General features: G+C 38.3%; 1 protein-coding gene across 3 annotated transcripts in view; it reads left to right on the top strand.

Moving 5' to 3' along the window:
• The first annotated feature begins 418 nt into the window (after nt 1-418).
• The window catches only part of SLC4A4 (solute carrier family 4 member 4), a 327,400-nt gene continuing 308,980 nt past the window's right edge, over nt 419-18,838 (top strand). Inside the window, exon 1 of one of the 3 annotated variants that reach the window (XM_079152708.1) lies at nt 419-1,033. The gene's annotated coding sequence lies outside the window, so the exon portion shown is untranslated. The remainder of the gene's footprint in view (nt 1,034-18,838) is intronic. The other 2 variants (XM_079152712.1, XM_079152710.1) reach the window with 2 other exon arrangements.

Below are 18,838 nucleotides of genomic sequence, written 5' to 3'. Positions count from 1 at the left end.
CAATACACCTCAAGTTTTATAAAGTAGCTTCAAGAATGATCTAGGGCTGGGAAATGCTTGCAACTTCAGGCAGTCCCCAGCAGGGAACTCTTGTGAGTAGGGCTCGCGCAAGTAAGGCTGACCTAGCTGCCCGCTCAGGTCAGGAGAGAAAGAACCTAGGGAGGCGAGGGCGGCCGGTCGGGACCTGGGTGTTGGGTCAGCTGCGGGCGGGTGCAGCGCGCAGATCCAGAGCCCCCGGCGGAGGCGGCGCGGCGCGAGGCCCCTCCCTGCTGCCGCGGATGCCCAGGCGGCTGACGCCGATCGGCGGCAGGGAGCGGTGGGGGCCAGGCGGGCGGGAGCGAGCGAGGGCAGGGCAGGGGGCCGGCCGAGGCCACTCGCGGCTTTAAATATGGATCGCGGGCTCGCGCTCGCGGCACAGTCGCTGCCACCTTCCCCCACTCCCGGTTTGTTGCCGAGGGGCGCCCGGACCGGGCACCACTGCTGCAGTGTTAGCCACTGGCAGTTACATCGGAGATCCCCATAAATATGCAGAAGCTGCAGGAGGCAAAGTAGAGTAGACGCCCGCGCCCGTACACCCTCACTCTCCGCGCACCACGCGGGCCGTGTAGACATTCCCCCCGCGCCACCTTCTCCCGCTGCCTCTCGGGCCGTTCAGGTTCTAGTGGAGCTTGCTCTGAAGACCCTCTCGCCCCGCTCTGTCGCCCTTGCCTCTCTCCGCCTCGGAGCGCTCACCCACCCAGGCAGCAAAGTTGTGACTACTTGGGAGCGGGTGACTAGCGCCCCGCTCGCTCGGTGCCTCGCACCGTCAACTTCCCCCGGCTCTGCGCCGCCGCGCGCCGGGCCCACGCCTCCCAGGACCCCGCGGGCCCCCAGCCTTCAACCCCGGCGGCGCGCCGGCCAGCGCTCTGGTGGCGGCAGCGGCCGTGGTGGCAGCGAAAGCGGCGGCGGCAGCGGCGGCGGCGGCGGCGGCAGCCGCTGCAGCTACACACTCAGCCGCCAAACTGGAGGAGCGACGGAAGCCGGATCCTAGGAGGTAAGCGCCCGGCCGGCTCGGGGGCGGGTGGGTCGGCCGAGTCCCCTGCCTAACGAGGCGGCGGACGAGGGGCCGGGGGGCCGGTCCTGGAGGGCGCGCAGGCTGTCTCGACGCGCTCGGGGGAGGGAGAGGTCAGTTGCGGGCCGGGCATCCCCTGGGCTGGGTTCCCGCGACGTGTGCAGGCTGCTTCCGCGGAAAAGTACTTTTTTTTTTCTTCTTAGCGTTTACAGGAAGAGTTGGGGTGGTCTTGTCCCCCGCACCCTCCACCGCCTAACCCCCTTCGCGTAACTGGGTGTTGTTACCAGGATTGTGGGGCCAGTGTACGACTGGCTGGTTGGCTCGGGCTCAGTGACACGTGTGTTCCTGTGAGCCTGGGTGGTCGCAGTGTGGCCAGGCACCTGCCTAAGGGGGACGCATACCCAGACACATCAGAGGGGGAAGCCTGGGGAACTCAGTGCCACCGAGGCCGCGGCCCCCACTTCACTGACCGCTCCAGTACCGAGCATTCACATCTCTCTCTGGCACGCCTAAGGCGGTGGGGGTGAGTCAGGCAGATTCTCTGCAAGTGGCACACACACATTTATTTGCAATGGATTTGGAAGGAGGAGGCAGAGGTTAAACTGGCATTTCTCTTGGCCAGCGTTAGCAGAGCTCTTCCTCAGGTACTGGGCAGCATGTGCATCTTGGCAAAGATAGGTGATTTCTTTCTTCTTAAGTGCATTTCACTCAGCCTTTGGCAGTCTGTTAATAACAGTCACTAAAGGAAGGCAGGAATTGGGAACTACATCAGCAATCTGCAGCAAGCACCACAAAGAAAAAAAGTTCTTAAAGAACAAAAGGAAAAAAACCTGTACTTATAAAGGTGGAGAAGAAAGCAGTTCTACTTCTGTACCAACATTGTAGAGCATTTATCAGGTCTTTGTAAAACTTTTTTTCTACCTCTTACTCTTTCTCAAGGCCCGACCCTAGCACCATTGCCTGCAGCAAACTTTCCAGTCTGGACTGAAGCGCAGTCCAGACTGCTTTGGATTACTTTCTCCACTTCTCCTCTTTTCACATCAGTGCTGGAGAAAGTTGCTCCTAATTAGAAGTCATGGACACTGGACTGTACTGAACACATTGTCTCAAATCTGGAACTATTTTTTCCTAAGAGGCATTGCATTGTACTGTACTTCCTCTTACCCCCTTTTTGTATCTAGGACTTAGAGTTGAAATAGCACCTGAATTAAAAGTATATTTTGCCTATTAGGGTTTATTTCATTCTGACTTTAATAGAGTCTTCCATGCATTCAGAGCAGTATTTACAGGCTTCTTTTGACCAGTGTAATGTCTTCTGAAACTGTTTCTAAGAACCCCTCCTTGCATCTATCCCATTAACATTTAAATAATTTCATGGTCATTTTTGTAGTTAGATTGAGGTTACTAGTATAACTACATGCAAAGGAAATGTGCCTGTTTATTTTCCTATAGTTTTCATTACTGAGAAAAAACTTACTTTCATTTTAAAGTTAAAAGTAGTGATAGGATTTTGGTCTCTGTTAATTCTTGAAATGGAATTGTTTTAACTTTAGAGTGTCTGGGGAAAATGATATAAAACTGCCACAAGTATAGATAGAGATGGGAAAGTAGTACTTTTATGAGCTGTTGAGGTATAGGGTATTTACAGGGGTAGGGGGAAGAAGGATAAGATGGAATATTTTGATGGTCCTAGGTATGTTTGAGAAAACAGAAAACTTCTTAAGAAACCCCTAATAGTTTGTAGTTGAGTGCTTCTCAAAATAAGTTTTTTTTTTTTTTTTTTTTTTTTTTTTTTTTTAAATGAGGTGTCATTTAAATGGCTTATTTCTGGATATACGTGTGTGTGTGTGTGTGTGTGTGTGTAAGATTAACCAGATTGTATTCTTATTTTCTAGTGATGTATTTTTTTTAGTTCATTTTGTCACCATAAAATAACTTTAAATTTTAGTATCATTATTTTATCCTTTTGAATGATTAGAAAACATTTTGTATTTAGAGGAAAAAAATGGGTTAGACATCGGGTAACCTTTGGGACAACTTCCAGCATGCCCTGGTAGTAATCTCATTTTTCACTGAGCTCTGGCAAGTACAATTTTGAGGTTCTGATCTTGTGTTCTGATAACAAGCAAGGTAGTCTGGCCATAGCTTGCATCTTAAAGGAACACAGCATTTAAGGAAAGGAAATACACACATTAGCCAGTGAATCAAGGAGATAATCAGGTTTCTCTGCCTGCCTCTGAGGGCGCTGCAGTCCAGGAGGACTATTACTGTTAGGGGAGAGGAATCTTGAGAGAATTTGCCAGGACTGAAATGTGATGAGGCTCATCATCAGCTTGTTTCTTGAAGTTTCTTTGTATTCATTTTAAACAACAGAAATAAAATCTAAAACAGGAGTTGAAAGGTAATAAGATTGAGATTGGGATGAACAGACTGAGAAGAGGAAAATTTCATGATGATTAAAGTATCTAAGTTTTTTTTTTTTTTGATGGCTAAATGGAAGGAATCAGAATACAAAGAAAGAGCTAGAAGCAGAACTCATACCTCAGTTGATGCTGTTTCCCAGGATGAGTTATAATTTATGAAATTTGTGTAATTTTTAGGAAATTATTTAGCAAAATGGATAGTTATGGAATATCCTGGAAGTTAGTGAGATTTTATAAAAGTAGATTTTACTACTTTGCATGTGGAAATGTTAGGGGAAGAGAAGAATAATTTTTTTTTCATATAAGGTCCGAGTTAAGATGAATTACAAATACATTTTGCTTTTCTCCCAATATATAAACACTTAATAAGATTATGTCACCAATCAGAAAGTTCGCTACTATCTTATAACATGAGGTTATTTCATATACTCAGTAATGTATACCTTTATTTATTTTTCTAGTTCTAGAGATGGATTCCCTTTTGCTTGGTTGTTCTGTCTGATGTGCATTTCACACACACACACACACACACACACACACACACACACACATACATACACACACACAGATTAGTACAGATGGCCAGTTAGCTCAAGGCATATTTGCTACTGTCATAATGATTTTGAGACAATGAATTTTAGTGCATTTCTCTAGTCTCAACAGTGCAATGGCATTTCAAACAGGTATCAAAAAGATGGTGAGGGTATAAATGGTGATGGCTTTCTTTATCGGCTGTGCAAATAAGAGAGAAAACTTTTTCTTCTGGTCTTTATTATGTTTATAATTTTACTCCTTGATATATTGTATTACTTGCCTCTGAATTAAGTTATATATTCAAAAAAGGTGTGGTAGAAAGAGTAATGGTGAAACCTGCTCATCTGTAGTTGTTTGCATGAGCCAAAACATCATCTTGCTCTTCTTTCTTGAAAATGGATTAGATGCAAGGGATTATTATGTTTATTGAGAAGATGAGGAAATTAAGGTGCAGAGAACTTTGTTTGCTTTTCTTAAGAGAAGATTATTGATGGAGGTAAGAATAGACGTGTTATCTTTTGACTAGTGATACATAATTATTGAATGACTGTCATGAAATGGAAAAATGTCCATTTAGTCACAGCAGAAGATGAGCAGATGAAAGTTTATCCTGCTGCAAAGTGGTGGTCTCCATTTCAAGCCATTCCATCAGCAGCAGCACCCTCTTGCCTCAGATCCTGCAATGCCAAGGGCGTTTTGCTAGTAAAGAATTTTCAGTTTGGGTATACCACTATAAGCTCCAATCTTGAAAACTAATAGTGGTTTTTCATGTAGAATTAACACAGGAAAAAGTTATAGGAAATTAGGATGTTAAAGGAAATAAATAACCACCAACTTATATATATGTATATATTTTCTTTGCGGGTAATTGTGTGGAAAAAGAATTTTCTCGATTAACTTGAATTTCTATATTAGATACCCAAAAAAGCCTTACACAAAAGTTCTATTATACTTTGGGGGGTTTTTAAAAATAAAAATGATTAAAAATGCAAACTAAGAAGGGAATGGACTGTTTAAAACTGTTGTGTTCTGTAAGTGACACAACTAGAAAATCTACCATAATGCCTTCAATAAAAGTTGTCAGTGTTTTTACTTTTTTGTAAATATATTCACTGATTAATGTTCTCCTCTATACTCTTATACTATTCTCAAATAAGTATACTTGAGAGACCTGGACTTCTGGTTAATTCTAGCTTTGACCTGGAGATCTAGCATCACTGATAGATCTTGTAAAACATTCATTTATTTAACATATTCTTCAGTAAAAAATCTCCAAGTAGGCAAACTGAGGGCAAAAAAGGAACATACATTCAAGAGAATTCACTTCACTCTTAGAATATTTCTCAGAGTCTGCTTTATCTTAACAAACATAAATTCTAATAGGATAGATTATAAGGTCTCTGCTCTCATAGCAAACAGTAACTGCAAAGTAGGAGATAGAAGTGGGCATCAGCCCCTGGAAAACATTGAAAGTACCATCAGACAGCTTGGTAGTAAGGGAAGATGTAGACAAAGTACTGGAAACAGAAGTAAAGAATTGAAGTCGGGGGAGGTTTAAGGGCAGTTTAGGTGTAGAACTGATAACATCACTTTATTACACCCTCTCTTCTACCTTACTTTCTCCTTTCTTTTCATCCGTTTTCCTTCCTTCCTATTTATTTATTTTTTATTTCTTTTGAGGTGCTGGGGATTGAACTCAGGGCCTTACACATGCTAGGCAAGCATTCTACCACTGAGCCACATCCCCAGCTCTCAGTTTAAGTTTTTATTGAAATACAACATGTATTCAGAAAATTGCAATGTCATTAAGTCATCAGTAAACAGCTCAGAGATGTACCTGAGTGAATACATCAACGTAACCAGCACCAAGACCATGATGTTAAACCATCGCCAGCATCAGAAGCCTCCTCTCCACTTCCCCTGCAAGTCATTACTTTCCCCAAAGTTCACTTCAGACTTCTGAGACTACAGGTTACTTCGACCTGTTACTGAACTTTCTATCAGTGAATCACATTGTACATGTTCCTGTGTTCATTTTCTTTTGCTAAAAATGATGTTTGTGAGACTCATCCTAGTCTTGTGTGAAGTGATGGTTTGAAGCAACCAAAAAGAGTCTCACAAACTTTATTCTTATTGCTCTATCTTGTTTCACCTTCTGAGAATGCCACAATGTATTTATCCATTTCACTTTTGATGGACCCTTGGGTTGGTTCCAGTTTTGGGCTGTTAAAAATTGTGCTGCTATGAACATTCTTATATATATCTTTTAGTAAACATGCTAAAATTTCAATTGTGTGTGCTGTGTGTTGAATCACTGTGTCAGTTTTAGTAGATGTACTAACTTCTTGGTACAGATTCACACTCCTATCAGCATTGTATGAGTTTTGTCTGTTGCATCCTTAATAAACACCTGGGTATTATCTTTTTAATTTTAGCTATTCTGGTAGATGTATAGTTGTTTCACATTCTTTTATTCTCTTTTTTATTGGTGCATCATAATGATACATAATGGTGGGATTCATTGTGCAATATTTGTGTATGTACTTGAAATAATTGGATCAGCTTCTTTCCCTGGTACCTTCCCTTTCCTGTTTCTCCCTCCTCCTGATCTGCTTGTTCTACTCTACTGATCTTGATTTTAATTTGCATTTTCAGGTTACCATTTTACATGTTTATTGGTTACATTCTGTGTGGTGGACTCATTCAGGTTTTTTGCTTATAAAGTTTTTGTCTAATATTTTATCCCAAGTAAGGAAGATTTTAATACTTGAGGAGTTAACTTCTCTTATTTATTTAGAAAACTCAGCTAACCAGGCAGACACATTCACCATTGCTTCCATCTAATAAGTAAAGTAAGTGGGTAAAGAGATTAGAAACATTTTAACTTGTAACTGTCATAGTCTAGATCTATGAAACCCTGTCTTTTAAAAGTTGAAAATCTACAAAACAGCTTTAACACAACACACAAAAACTCACAACACTTGTCCTTGTGCTTAACACACAAGTAGAGCATCTTGTAATGTTGTGTTGCACAGTGACTGATGGAGATTTGTATTTGGAAGGTGCACAAGTTGAAGATCCAGCTCTTTTACTTTACTAGTTGATTTTTAAAAAAAATCATCTGTGTTTCTATTTTTTCATTATTAAAATGATGGTAAAATCTAATTCACAAAGGAATTACAAGGGACTGGTGGTGATGCTTATGAAACCTTGTTTATAACTGTAAACAGCTATACATGTGGTAGTTATTATTATTTTTGGATTCTACACCATTCTTTATTCTTGAGTTGAATTGTGCCACCTCTGAGAACAGTTCCTGGCATACTAATAAATGTTAGTTGGCTGAATGAATGAACAGCACAGTTAAGATCTTTCTCAAGCTCTTACTTGGAGTGACTCAAACTGTGTTTTCCATTTTTTCTTTTCCCCTCTAGGACTTGTACTTTTTTATTGCTATAACTGAGTAGGGAATAGGGGTTATCAAAAACTAGATTGAAGAACGGAGTCTAATAGCTGGCAGTTTGAGATCACTCATTTCACTATATGGTTCATATTAAATCTGTGCCCCCAAGTAACACGCACCGGACTTGGAGAACTCTTGAAAATGATTACACTGCTCTTCACTCCATGGGTGATCCCCCAAAGCCTACATGCTGAATATTTTTAGCTTCTATAATTAGAATGCTGGCCAACAAATTTCCAGATTTAAAATGTTGTGGTGGGTTCTCCAGTGCTGATACCTTGGAAACCATATTTCATGCAGAATGGAAATTTTAAGGATGATAATAGTTGAAAACTGAAGCTTGTATAGAGCCTTTCCAATTTAGTATGGGTAAGGCATTTCTCAGATTTGTTAATTATAATATTAAAGTAAATGGGCAGCATACTCCATTACAAACATTTGTGTGTAATTTTTTAACTCTTTGAAAGGTCTGCTTCTCAGCTATTGACTTGACTCTGTGACTCTCTTTTCTTCTTATCTGAAAAATAGTTGAGTGGCATATTATTTTTATTTTTAAATTAAATTGAATTAAAATTTTTATGATTTTTCTTTTGGAGAATTACATAGTGCTCTTTTAAACAATACAAAGCCAGACTTGAGGTAAAAGGAACTTGGATTTTTATGTGGAAATCTAATTAGATTTTCGAACTCAAGGACTGATATCTTTTTTTGTTTTGTATTTGAGCTATTTATGTATTTATTTATTTATAGAGTTGGTGGTTACTTTGCTCTGATCATTTAAGTACAACTATTTTGTGGTACCCAGGGTACTCAATGTGTAACACATTCCTTCAGGATAACATGTCAGTATACATGGGAGAAGGATGTTTACATTTTAGGTAGTGTACCTCTTGTGGGCTTGACCCAAATGTAGCTGATGTAGTGGAAAATAGAATCATCTGGAATAGCAGGCAGACTTTGTTTTTTGTTACAGACATAATGCTATGGAAAATTGAAATAAATACAAAGAGCAATTATGGTGAGCCTTGTTAAACTACTATTTTAAAAATAGTGAGTTTCAGAAAACCTCATCTTTTGTTCTGGGTGATTACATTCCTTCAAGAAGTTAAACTGGGTCATTTTAAAACAAATGCACCCAGGCATGTCTGGATGTTGCTTAAAGCTAGAAACAAGGGTCCTCATTTGGGTGTCCATTCAGCACATAAGACTTAAAAAAAATGGTATCATGGATTTAGGGAAGGATAATTGTCGAAAGAGTAGGATCGTATCAGTTATAGTATCTGAACTGATATCAAAAAGGAACAGAATTAGCTCTTCCATTTCTTGTGCTCTTCAGCATGGAAATCTGTTGTCTCTTGACCTTTTTGAATAATGTACTTAATGTAATAATGTACTTAAATCAGGGTTTTCACAGAAGGACTGTGAATGAAGTCCTGAAACTGTTACTTGGTGAAGCATGCTTGCTCTGAGTAAGGACTCAGGGAGGCCATCAGTTAGATTGAAAGTGTAATGGAACCTTGAGTGTTGATGGCTGTACCCCTGAGACCCTCCCCTCATGTGTGGCATGACTGCAGCTGCAGCAGGACACTGCAGCTGAACTGCTCTGCAAATTCCTTCATTCCTTTGACCTCTGGAGACTGTGTCCTTAGGAATGTGAGATGAGCATTCATGATGTTAGCAGAGAAAAGGGCCTCCTGGTAGGGAGTTTGCTAAAGTACTGATTACAATCGCCTTTAGGAAATTGCTGAGCATTAACAGATTAAGCAGAAACACACAGCTCACACGTTTGCACTTTTACAAGTTGAGCTTCTTTGCCAGGGAAAAGAGAGAAGGCAGATAGGAAATGTCTCAAACGATTTAGATAAATGAGATCAGATAATTTCCCTTGAAAAATGCATTAAGAAATGAAACAAAAACAGTCATCCAAAAACATCAGAAGAAAATATAGTTCAAGCACTGAAATGTTTTTGCTGCCAAAACTTTAGGCAGTGAATTCCGTACTTTAATTGATCACTTTAGTGCTTACTGCTTTGTGCTGCCCTTTAACTATTTCATGTGTTCATGTTGTCCCTGTCCTACTATTTGCGCCCTCAATCTTCACGAGCTTCTCTTTTGTGGTCCTCACAGTGGCCAGTGTATTCTACAACATGAAGTACTTCATGGAATGATAGGCAGTCACTTTAAAAATCCTGACAGACCAATCAGAGGTGCCCATTTATCTCACCCAACTTTATCTCAGCTCGACTTCTGGCTGTGTTCCCCTGGTGTGGTAGCTGTGAATCATTACTCTCAGGTCTTTCAGACATTTCTCTTGAAATCTGTTGTAATGAAGTTTAGAATCCAGTAACTTTTGGGAGAAACTTTGTTACGTTTGTGATATGTTATAGTTCCCTAGATAAATTAACTTATTTTGATATGACTGTATTTTATTCGTTCTCAAAATTGGACATAATTGTACTTACAATTTATTTGAGATTAAAAATGAGTTGGTAGCAGTTTTTTGAAGAAATCTATTGGCCTGGGGTTGTGGCTCAGTGGTAGAGCACTTATGCGTGAGGCACTGGGTTCGATGCTCAGCACCACATAAAAACAAATAAATAGAATAATGGTATTATGTCCATCTACAACTGAAAATATTAAAAAAAAGAAATCTATTTTTGAAATAACTAGATTCACAGGAATCTAGTAAAAATATAGTACAGAGTTTTTTAAATACCCTTTGCCCAACTTCCCCCAATGAATACCACTTTTAAGATTCCTAAAAGGCATTTACATAAAAAGATTTATATAGATTATACAATTTTTATGTATTCTCTGAAGAAATATTTGTACTTATTCATTAATCACTGATTACATATATAAACATACATATATAACCATTGATTAACATGCAAAATTATGCTCACTGTTTGTGTCATTTGAAAAAGGTGCTCATGTGGAAGGTCATGTGGAGTCATTCACTTATTCATCCACATCTTTGTGAACTTGGTGTTTGCTACATGCAAATTATTTTTTTTTATATTGATCATACTGAACTAGGAGTTTTAAATCCAGATACTGTTCCATAAAATCTTTGGAAGATATGCTACAAGTATTACTGAATGAGGGAACTCTTTTATAGTACAGGTGTTAGGGCACAGTAATAGTAATGGATTTTATATACAGAGGAGAGAATATTATTGTACCATTTATCTCTGTTAGGTGTATATTAATTTGCCTAACAAAATATATGTAAATGTATGATACATTGAGATGTTTTAGAATAGGTATTTTATATATTATTTTTTATAATATTTCCAATGAGATTTAGATGTTTCACTCTTCTTTAGTATATTGATGGATATTACACTCAAACACATATTTGGGTTCAATTATTATTTCTTAATAGGGGTCTTTGAAGGCTATGTGTCAGTTTGTCTGTGTATCTGAACCTTAAGGATATTCCCTTGAAAGTTTGGTCCTGCACCTCAAGATAGACATCATTGGAAAGTTCTTGAAAAGCACACTGCACTTTTAAATATAGAGTTTTTTTTTTTTTTTTTTTTTAGGATAGTGGAGAACTATGTGAATGCTTGAACAAAGATGTGAAATCTGAAAGGAGATTCATCGAATCCTACAATATCATGAACATTTCCCACAGATCCAAGAATGTTAGAATACCACTTATAACTGAGAGAATTAGGTTTAGCATAAGTAGAAAAGTGTAAGTTTATATAGTTGGTATTATTTTGAGCAGCTTTTCACCCCAAGAAGAGAAATGGCTTATCTAACAGATGGTCCAGAGTAAATCTTTAGGTGAATTTTATATTCACACACTTTAAAAAAGGAGATAGACATATTTGATAAATAGACAATCTTTTGGGTGGCTATTCTCTCTTTATCTGGGACTTTTTACACAGGGTTATTCTCTTTTCAGAGAACATTGTTCAAATCACTTATCGTTTGGTAGAGAATTTCCTGTCCTTTGATATTGCTGTCAGATGGTACTGAATGTTGGTCTAGAAGATTGTGGGTCTGACCCCACGTGACAGTTCCTGAAGAGGTTACCTGCTTCAGCAAGTCTTTTCTCAGCTCTTGACCTTGACCAGCTTCACTAGTGTATGTGCATCATTACCCCTGAGGTTATAAAATGAGCACTTAGACCACCTTGTAAAATTTCTCTGAATCAAGTCTGCCTCGCTACTGATAAGATGCAATTGGATATTATTTCTGAATTGAAATCAATACTTTTGTTTCTGGATTCATTTTAGATAATCTTACTAATCTGAAATGTTTGATTTCCCAGACAAATGAAATGTTTTATTTGGTACAAGTTTAAAAATCATTGTGCCATATAACTTTCTCCCATGTGATACTGTGTTCACAAATTAAACAGAGGTCTTGGAGAGTCTGGTGCAGTATATTCTCATTTGGCCTGTAGCTTTTGCTTCTGTGATGGATGGACTCTTGCATATGAGCAACATAGTGTCTTTTATATAAAAACCAGAGCAGCAGAGAAAAGATTAGAGCCTGTGGCCAGGCTTCAAACAGGTTGCTACTTGAGTCAGAAGCTGGATGAATAACTTCTTCATCTTTTGTACAAAGTGAGGGATTCAGTTCTAAAGTGGTTGTCCAGCGATATGGGATGTAATGGAACCCTGATGTCATTTGGGGGATGATGTGAGTACCCGCATTGGGGCTGTTGGTACCAGGAAAAGTCTGGAATCAAGGAAGGGGAAATCATATTTTTGAGGAGCCTGATTATGGGAAATTGTGAGCCCGTCTGCTTAAATTGCAGAAGTGGTCTGTTTATCTGCTATGAAGTATGAAGTATTTGCTTTAGTAGAATTTTCTGATTACTGAAGCTTACCTAATTTAGTGTCCAAACTAAAATCTTCTTAAAACGTTTTTTTGATGTACATCATTTCAAAATGAATTGCACACACTCATCTCCTGTCTTAATGACATATTGGACATGATTTGTCCTTTCATTCATCTACCTTGAGCTTTATTACACATTCAGAGAGGATCTCAGGGCTGGAGATGGAGCTGTTGTCACTGTGCCTTAACCACTGTAAACATAGTGGTGACACCCTCTTTACAACATAAACGATAAGCAAAAGAGTGGATAAATGTCACCTGGGCAGGAATGTGGCATTTCAAGTGGCCCATGCCATCAATCAAGATGCCCAAGTAGAAGGATATGAGAAGACAGGTACTGAGTACAGCTAGTAGACCCCCAGCACATGTGAGGGACTTGAGAAGGTTGCTGATATTCTTCGGTTTTGCAGTAAAATTGTTATTGTTACTAAGACCTCTTTGTAGCACCTGGCTTTGGGGGCCTGTCAGAGTTGTTTTCTGACTCCTCAATGGGTGTCAGTGTTTCCCTAAGCTGATTAAGAGCATGGACCCTGAAGCCAGAGGGTCTGGGCTTGAATTCCACTTCCCACTGACTTAGGCTGACTTAGGCTGTTTTCTCAGTGAAGTACTTTCTGAGATTGTACGGGAAGTTTACTGGGACTTGTGTTGAGGAACTATACCTGTGGGGGAGTGAAGAAAGTTGGATTGGGCAGGGAGAGAAATGGGAATGTGAGACAATAGCAACAGAGACCTCAGTTGATCCCAACAGATGTTCTGAGCTGGGGGAGACCCTTGAGTTGCCCCAACTATATCCCACATCAACCAGTGTTGGCTGCCTTTGGCCAGGGGTCTGACCTCGGGTCAGGTGGCTCTCTTTGGCTAAGGTAATTTATGGAGCAAGTCTGAGCTCTTCCAGAATGCCTGCCATCCCGGGAAGCACCTCAGTTCTGAAGGGGAGATCAGGGCAACACAGCCCAGCACCCAGATATGTAGTGCCTCGTGACTGACGACTGTGGGCTTCAGTTCTTCATCCGTACCTGCCTCATTTAATTCCTAGGACTTGAGTAAGTGAATGCATATATAATGCTTAGAAGAATGCATATAGTACATTGTATGTGTGAGTTAAGTGTTAGTTTTTAAGACCGTACCAGACTTTATCACGCCTTACTTTCCCTTATAAAATGACTGCTTTATAAGTTTGAAAACTAATGCTCTCATTATTAATTTCTTATAATTTTCTTTATAAGAGCAAGACACTTGATAACATACTAATAGGAAATAATGTATTATGTGTTTTAATACTAGTTACATTTTGAATTTTTACTGGAAAGATGCACAAGGAATAATTACTAATGATGAAAGTTGAAGGATTTACACTTACAGAGAATGAAATCTTTTGGGATGTGTGTGTGTATGAGTTCTTAACCTCCCTTAAAGAGATATAGATAGCAACTCCCCAGTTGATACGGGGTCAGTCCATTTGGTGCTGTTGAGCTGAGGAGAGGTGCCATGAAAGGAACTCCTTGCCAGGTTATGGTGTCCAGTGACAAAGGTCCTCATGGTCTTGGTCTGTCTGTGCCTTTCCTACCACTCTGGTTCTAGATCTAAACAGTAACACATGAAATCAATAAAGACAACATTGACATTTAATGAAATTGCTTCTCTTCTTAAACATTCCAGAATAATTCTTTTCAATGTTTCAGTATTTAAATTCCATAAATATAAAGCAGATCACCTGGAGTGTTTTAGAAATTTGGTTTTGATTCAAAGTAATGTTCTCATGGAGGTTCAGCCTCTGCCAATTCATTTCTTATTCACTTGAGGACATGGCTAATTTCCTTGGACAACTTTTATCTCCTTCATATTCATATGGGTGCAAAATGCTTTATTTGAAATGACTTCCCTGCAATATGGTAAACATTTATTTTTAAAGGAATATTTAATTGTACTTTTAACATTTGAGATAGTTAAGAAACATGTCAAAAGCATTTTAAAATAGGGTGCATGTTCTTGATGTTTGTACCAATACCATTAGTGGCACACCCGAGCCTGCAGAGTGGAGGAAGTAGTGACACCCCCTCTGAAAGATTTTTAAAAAGGCCTTCCTTGAATACATTTCCCTCTTTAGTTTTAATTTCATTTCCTTGTACTTATTCTCAGTTTCTTTTAAAGGAATGAGAATGTTAGAAATGAATCATGAAAAATAATTGTATCTTCATATTTATTGTACAATATTTAGAAGATGAGGATTGTATTAAACATCAAAGCGAGTCAATGAGAAATTTCATCTTAGCTTAACCTTCTTTGGCATTAACTGTATTTTTGAGTCGAGTAGTCTTTTGTGAGTTCCTTGCAGAATTCCATAGTTATGTCAGTCAGGAATCCAATGGAAATCTTACTTCAGCATCCAGCATTTTTTTCCTATTGAGATTAGGAATGGCTAAAGCATTTGAGATTTCTTTTCCACATTTGACTGGGGAGAAGGTTTGGGTAAAAAGTATTGAAGATTACTTAAAAGTAAAAAGATTGAAGATTAACCAAGAGACGTCTAAAAATGTATTAATTTTTAAATATGATGAGTGGTGTTATGGTTTGGATATCAGGTGTCCCCCCCAAAGCTCACGTGTGAGACGATGCTAGAAGGTTCAGAGGAGAAATGACTGGGCTGGTGAGAGTATTAACCTAATCAGTGAATTAATCCCTGGAGGCACATGGGGTGTGACTGGAGGAAGTGGTTAATTGGGGCGAGGTTAACAGGGTATATATTTTGTATCTGGAGCGTGGAATTTCTTACTTTGCTTCTGATCATCATGATGTGAGGTGCTTCCCTCTACCACACTCCCGCTGTCATGTTTAGCCTCACCTAGAGCCTTGGGGTATGGAGCCAGCTTTCTGTGGACCAAGACTTCTGAAACCATGAGCCCTCAAATAAACTTCTCCTCTACAATTGTTCTGGTCAGATCTTTTAGTCACAGAGGAGAAACAGCTTACTAAACCAAGCAGTAAAAACTCTATGGAACAAAACGTCTCTAAAACCAAAGATATCTTTTAGAATTGCATATTGGGGATTAAAATTCACAAACCCTCTTTAGAAAAATGTTGACCTGATCTGATAGGAAACAAGTCCATGTCCAAGATTATTCCAGTATACCTTTCAATTCTCAAAACTGTGAAATTATGACATTTGTATAGGTGATCTTTCACTGTGTAGGAGGTAAGAAATAAAAAACTAGTATTTTAGGCCATTATTTATTGTCTTCAAAATGAACATAGGTGACAATGATTTCTACTCTGTTCTAATCCCAGGTGGGCCACAGTTACAGCTTTGCAGTGGGTTTGCTAATGACTCCCTATTAAAAATAACCTAATGCCTTTCTTTTTTCTTTCCTTCCTTCTGTGAATGAAAGTGGGTTTTTATGTGGTTCTGGTTATTCTTGGTAAGAAAAAATTCTCAATCTTAGGCCATAGTTACAAGTTTTAAATGAATCTATGCAAAATATATTATAAATATGAAAAAATTGTCTATTCCAAACATTTTTATGTTTAAATAGAGTGGCTTGTTACTTTCATTTAGATTATAAAATGTATTTAATTCTTAGATTGTTCATTTACATGTTAAGCAGTCATGGACATATAAATAAATGTTTGTTTAAATAATAACTAGTATATGACAAGTATATTAAACTAGATTTTAACTACTTAGAAAGTTTTACAAATGAAATGTTTAGTAGAGTTGCTGTTTATTATGTAACCTAAATAAAAGACAGAAGAGGAAGGGTAACTAATAAGCAAACTCTATATAAGTTCCAGAAAAACCACATTATTAGAATTTACATTTGCTCAAAAAATCTAACACTAGTGTTTTACCCACAAGACATTAAAAGATTGACCAAAAGGGAAGGAGAGTCCCATATGAGTGTTGGCTCTTTGGTCTAATGGTCCAAATGAAATGGAAAAAGAAAACATGAACTTACACTAATGGTTTGGTTTCCAACAATAAGCTTGGTGAGTTCACTTTAAATGTGGTTTTCGAAAAATTGATGGTGATTTTTAGCACTTAGCATCTTATCTTCAAAGCACTTTCCAAATGTTGAATAATTAATTGCTACAACCCCCATGTGGGGTTAGAATAGCAGGCATGTCTTTCTGTGTACCAGGAAACCATTATGGCAGAGCCTGGAAATGTTGATTTTTATTTTTAGAGGTGTCTTTGCTTTCCAAGGTGACCTGCTCTTTCAGTGCTGTCCTGGTTTCCAGTCACAGGGTCATAGGAAAAGTAACCAAGGATGTTGACTTCTGGAAAAGTTTTTCTTCTTGTTCCAGATGGATTTCACTTCCATCTCACTTTTGCCTGCTCATCATTTTGAAATACTAGTTTTTTTTTTTTTGAAATTGGAATAGAAAATATTGGTAAGTCTAGTATTTGCAATTAGTATAGGCTCCTCTTACCTTAGATCTAGAATTTGGGAAACTTTGTAGAACTATGAAAAACAACTCTCAGTGATTCCAAAAGTCACATTTCAAAAATGTCTTTAATAAATTAAAGAAATGATTCCTTCAGACAATAGTTTTTCTGGCTTTAACTTATTCTTGGAGTCTGAGGAACAATGAATGTAGACTATATGTATGTTTAATAGTGTATGACAGATGGTTGAGCTATATGGCATATATAGATGGTGAACTTATATTAAACAATTAGCAAGAAAGGCTATGAAAGAGGTTAGTTTTTTTGTTTAAAAATTTAAAATTTACACATAATTATTATAAATATTTATTGGACATAGTGTGATATTTCAACACTTGTATACAATATGTAATGATTATATTAGGGTAATTGGCACGTCCATCACCTCAAACATTCATTTTTTTGTATGTTGAGAAAATGAAAAATCCTCTCTACTATCTCTATTGAAATATACAATTAATTATTGTCAACCATAGTTACCCTACTGTGCCATAGAACATTAGAAGTTATTCCTCCTATGCAACTGCACCCTGTATCCATTAACCATAGAATAAAGCAACCAGACGTAACACTGGAGTTGATACACCTTAAGAAGTTTGAGAAGAGAGGCCACGAGTGCAGGCCAAGGGTCTCAAAGAAGGCAGGAGGGTCGGAATTTACAAGATGAGCAGTGACTCCGTCCTACCAGACGGTACCTCCATTAGCCAGACTAATTCCTGACTTGTTTGTGTTGCCAGCGTCAGGATGTCTAGTGATTAGCTCTCTGGAGAGATTCAGAGTGAAGTCACTGTGGCAGACTCAGAAGGCCATCCATCCCTCAGGTTTTAAGCCTTTGAAACAGAAAAGAGCCACGACCTTACTTTGAGAGCAATTAATCCCTTTATGCTTTGAGTAGCTTCCCAGATAACAAAGAGAATACTGTGGTAATTATTTCGGATGAGTGCTGTTTCTTTGAGTATGATTAACACCTTTGAAGGCAAAGCAGAATTGGACTTATTTGTCATATTAAGGAGGTAAAGTCCTAGAAATCTTAGAAGTGTTGGCTCATATTTGTTTACTCAACACAGGCATAGGTTATTAATATATAACCTATATTAATAACCTATTAATATAATAGGTCTTAGGGTTCACAGCTGGGCTTCAGGGAGGCCCATGAACCCCTAGATAATGTACACAGAATTTGTGTATATACACATATACGCAGACGTGTTTACATGCACACACACTCTGTGTCCATTGTCTGGGATGTGTATGTGTGTATATATGTGTATATATGTATATAATATATATGTATATATATTCATGTATATATCCATATGTATATATGTATATATATATATAAATATATATATATGAATGCTGGCAAAGTATTCTTGTTATTGCTGAATCTTTGACACATACAAAACATTTAATATTTAATATGGACTACTGTCCGTTAAGAATGTTTATGCAATTCCCTCCAAATAGTAAAATAAAATATCAGCAGGAAATGAGAACCTATCAGCTTCAGGACATTATCTCTAAAAAAAATCTAATGTTATCAGAAAGATCAGAAAAGTGCAATGATGCAGTCAAACTAGCAAACATGGCCATTTAACCACAGTACATTAAATTTAGAAAGTTAGCGATCAGGTCTATCTCATCTGCAGTCAGTCATGAGACTTTCATACTATCAGATCTGAAGATGTGTTTGCCACAAGGATAAGGCAGCTTCAGTTGTGCATTTGTAATTTAGCCAGCTTTCAGAGGTGGGGTCCTTTGATGACATGTTTGTGGGAAATCGATCACCAGTTTTCAGAGAGCTCATGATATAGGAGGTAAGAAATAGTCTTTGACTCATATTGCTTTTTCTATAAAGCAATATAGCTTTTGTCTTGAAAAAATTGTGTATATTTTATCTTTGTAAATAAGATTATGTTTTTTGAGAAATTTTACAAAAGATCATGATTATAACTCACTAGGCTTCCAGAAACTTGATATTTACAGGAATACTGCAATTAGAAGAGAACCCGTAGATATGCAAAACAAGAAGCCTAAAAAATTATACTTCGAACTTTACGTGA

The sequence above is a fragment of the Sciurus vulgaris genome (genome assembly GCF_902686455.1).
Source record: "Sciurus vulgaris genome assembly, chromosome: 9".
Taxonomy (NCBI): Eukaryota; Metazoa; Chordata; class Mammalia; order Rodentia; family Sciuridae; genus Sciurus; species Sciurus vulgaris.
This window is presented reverse-complemented; position numbering and strand designations above follow the sequence as displayed.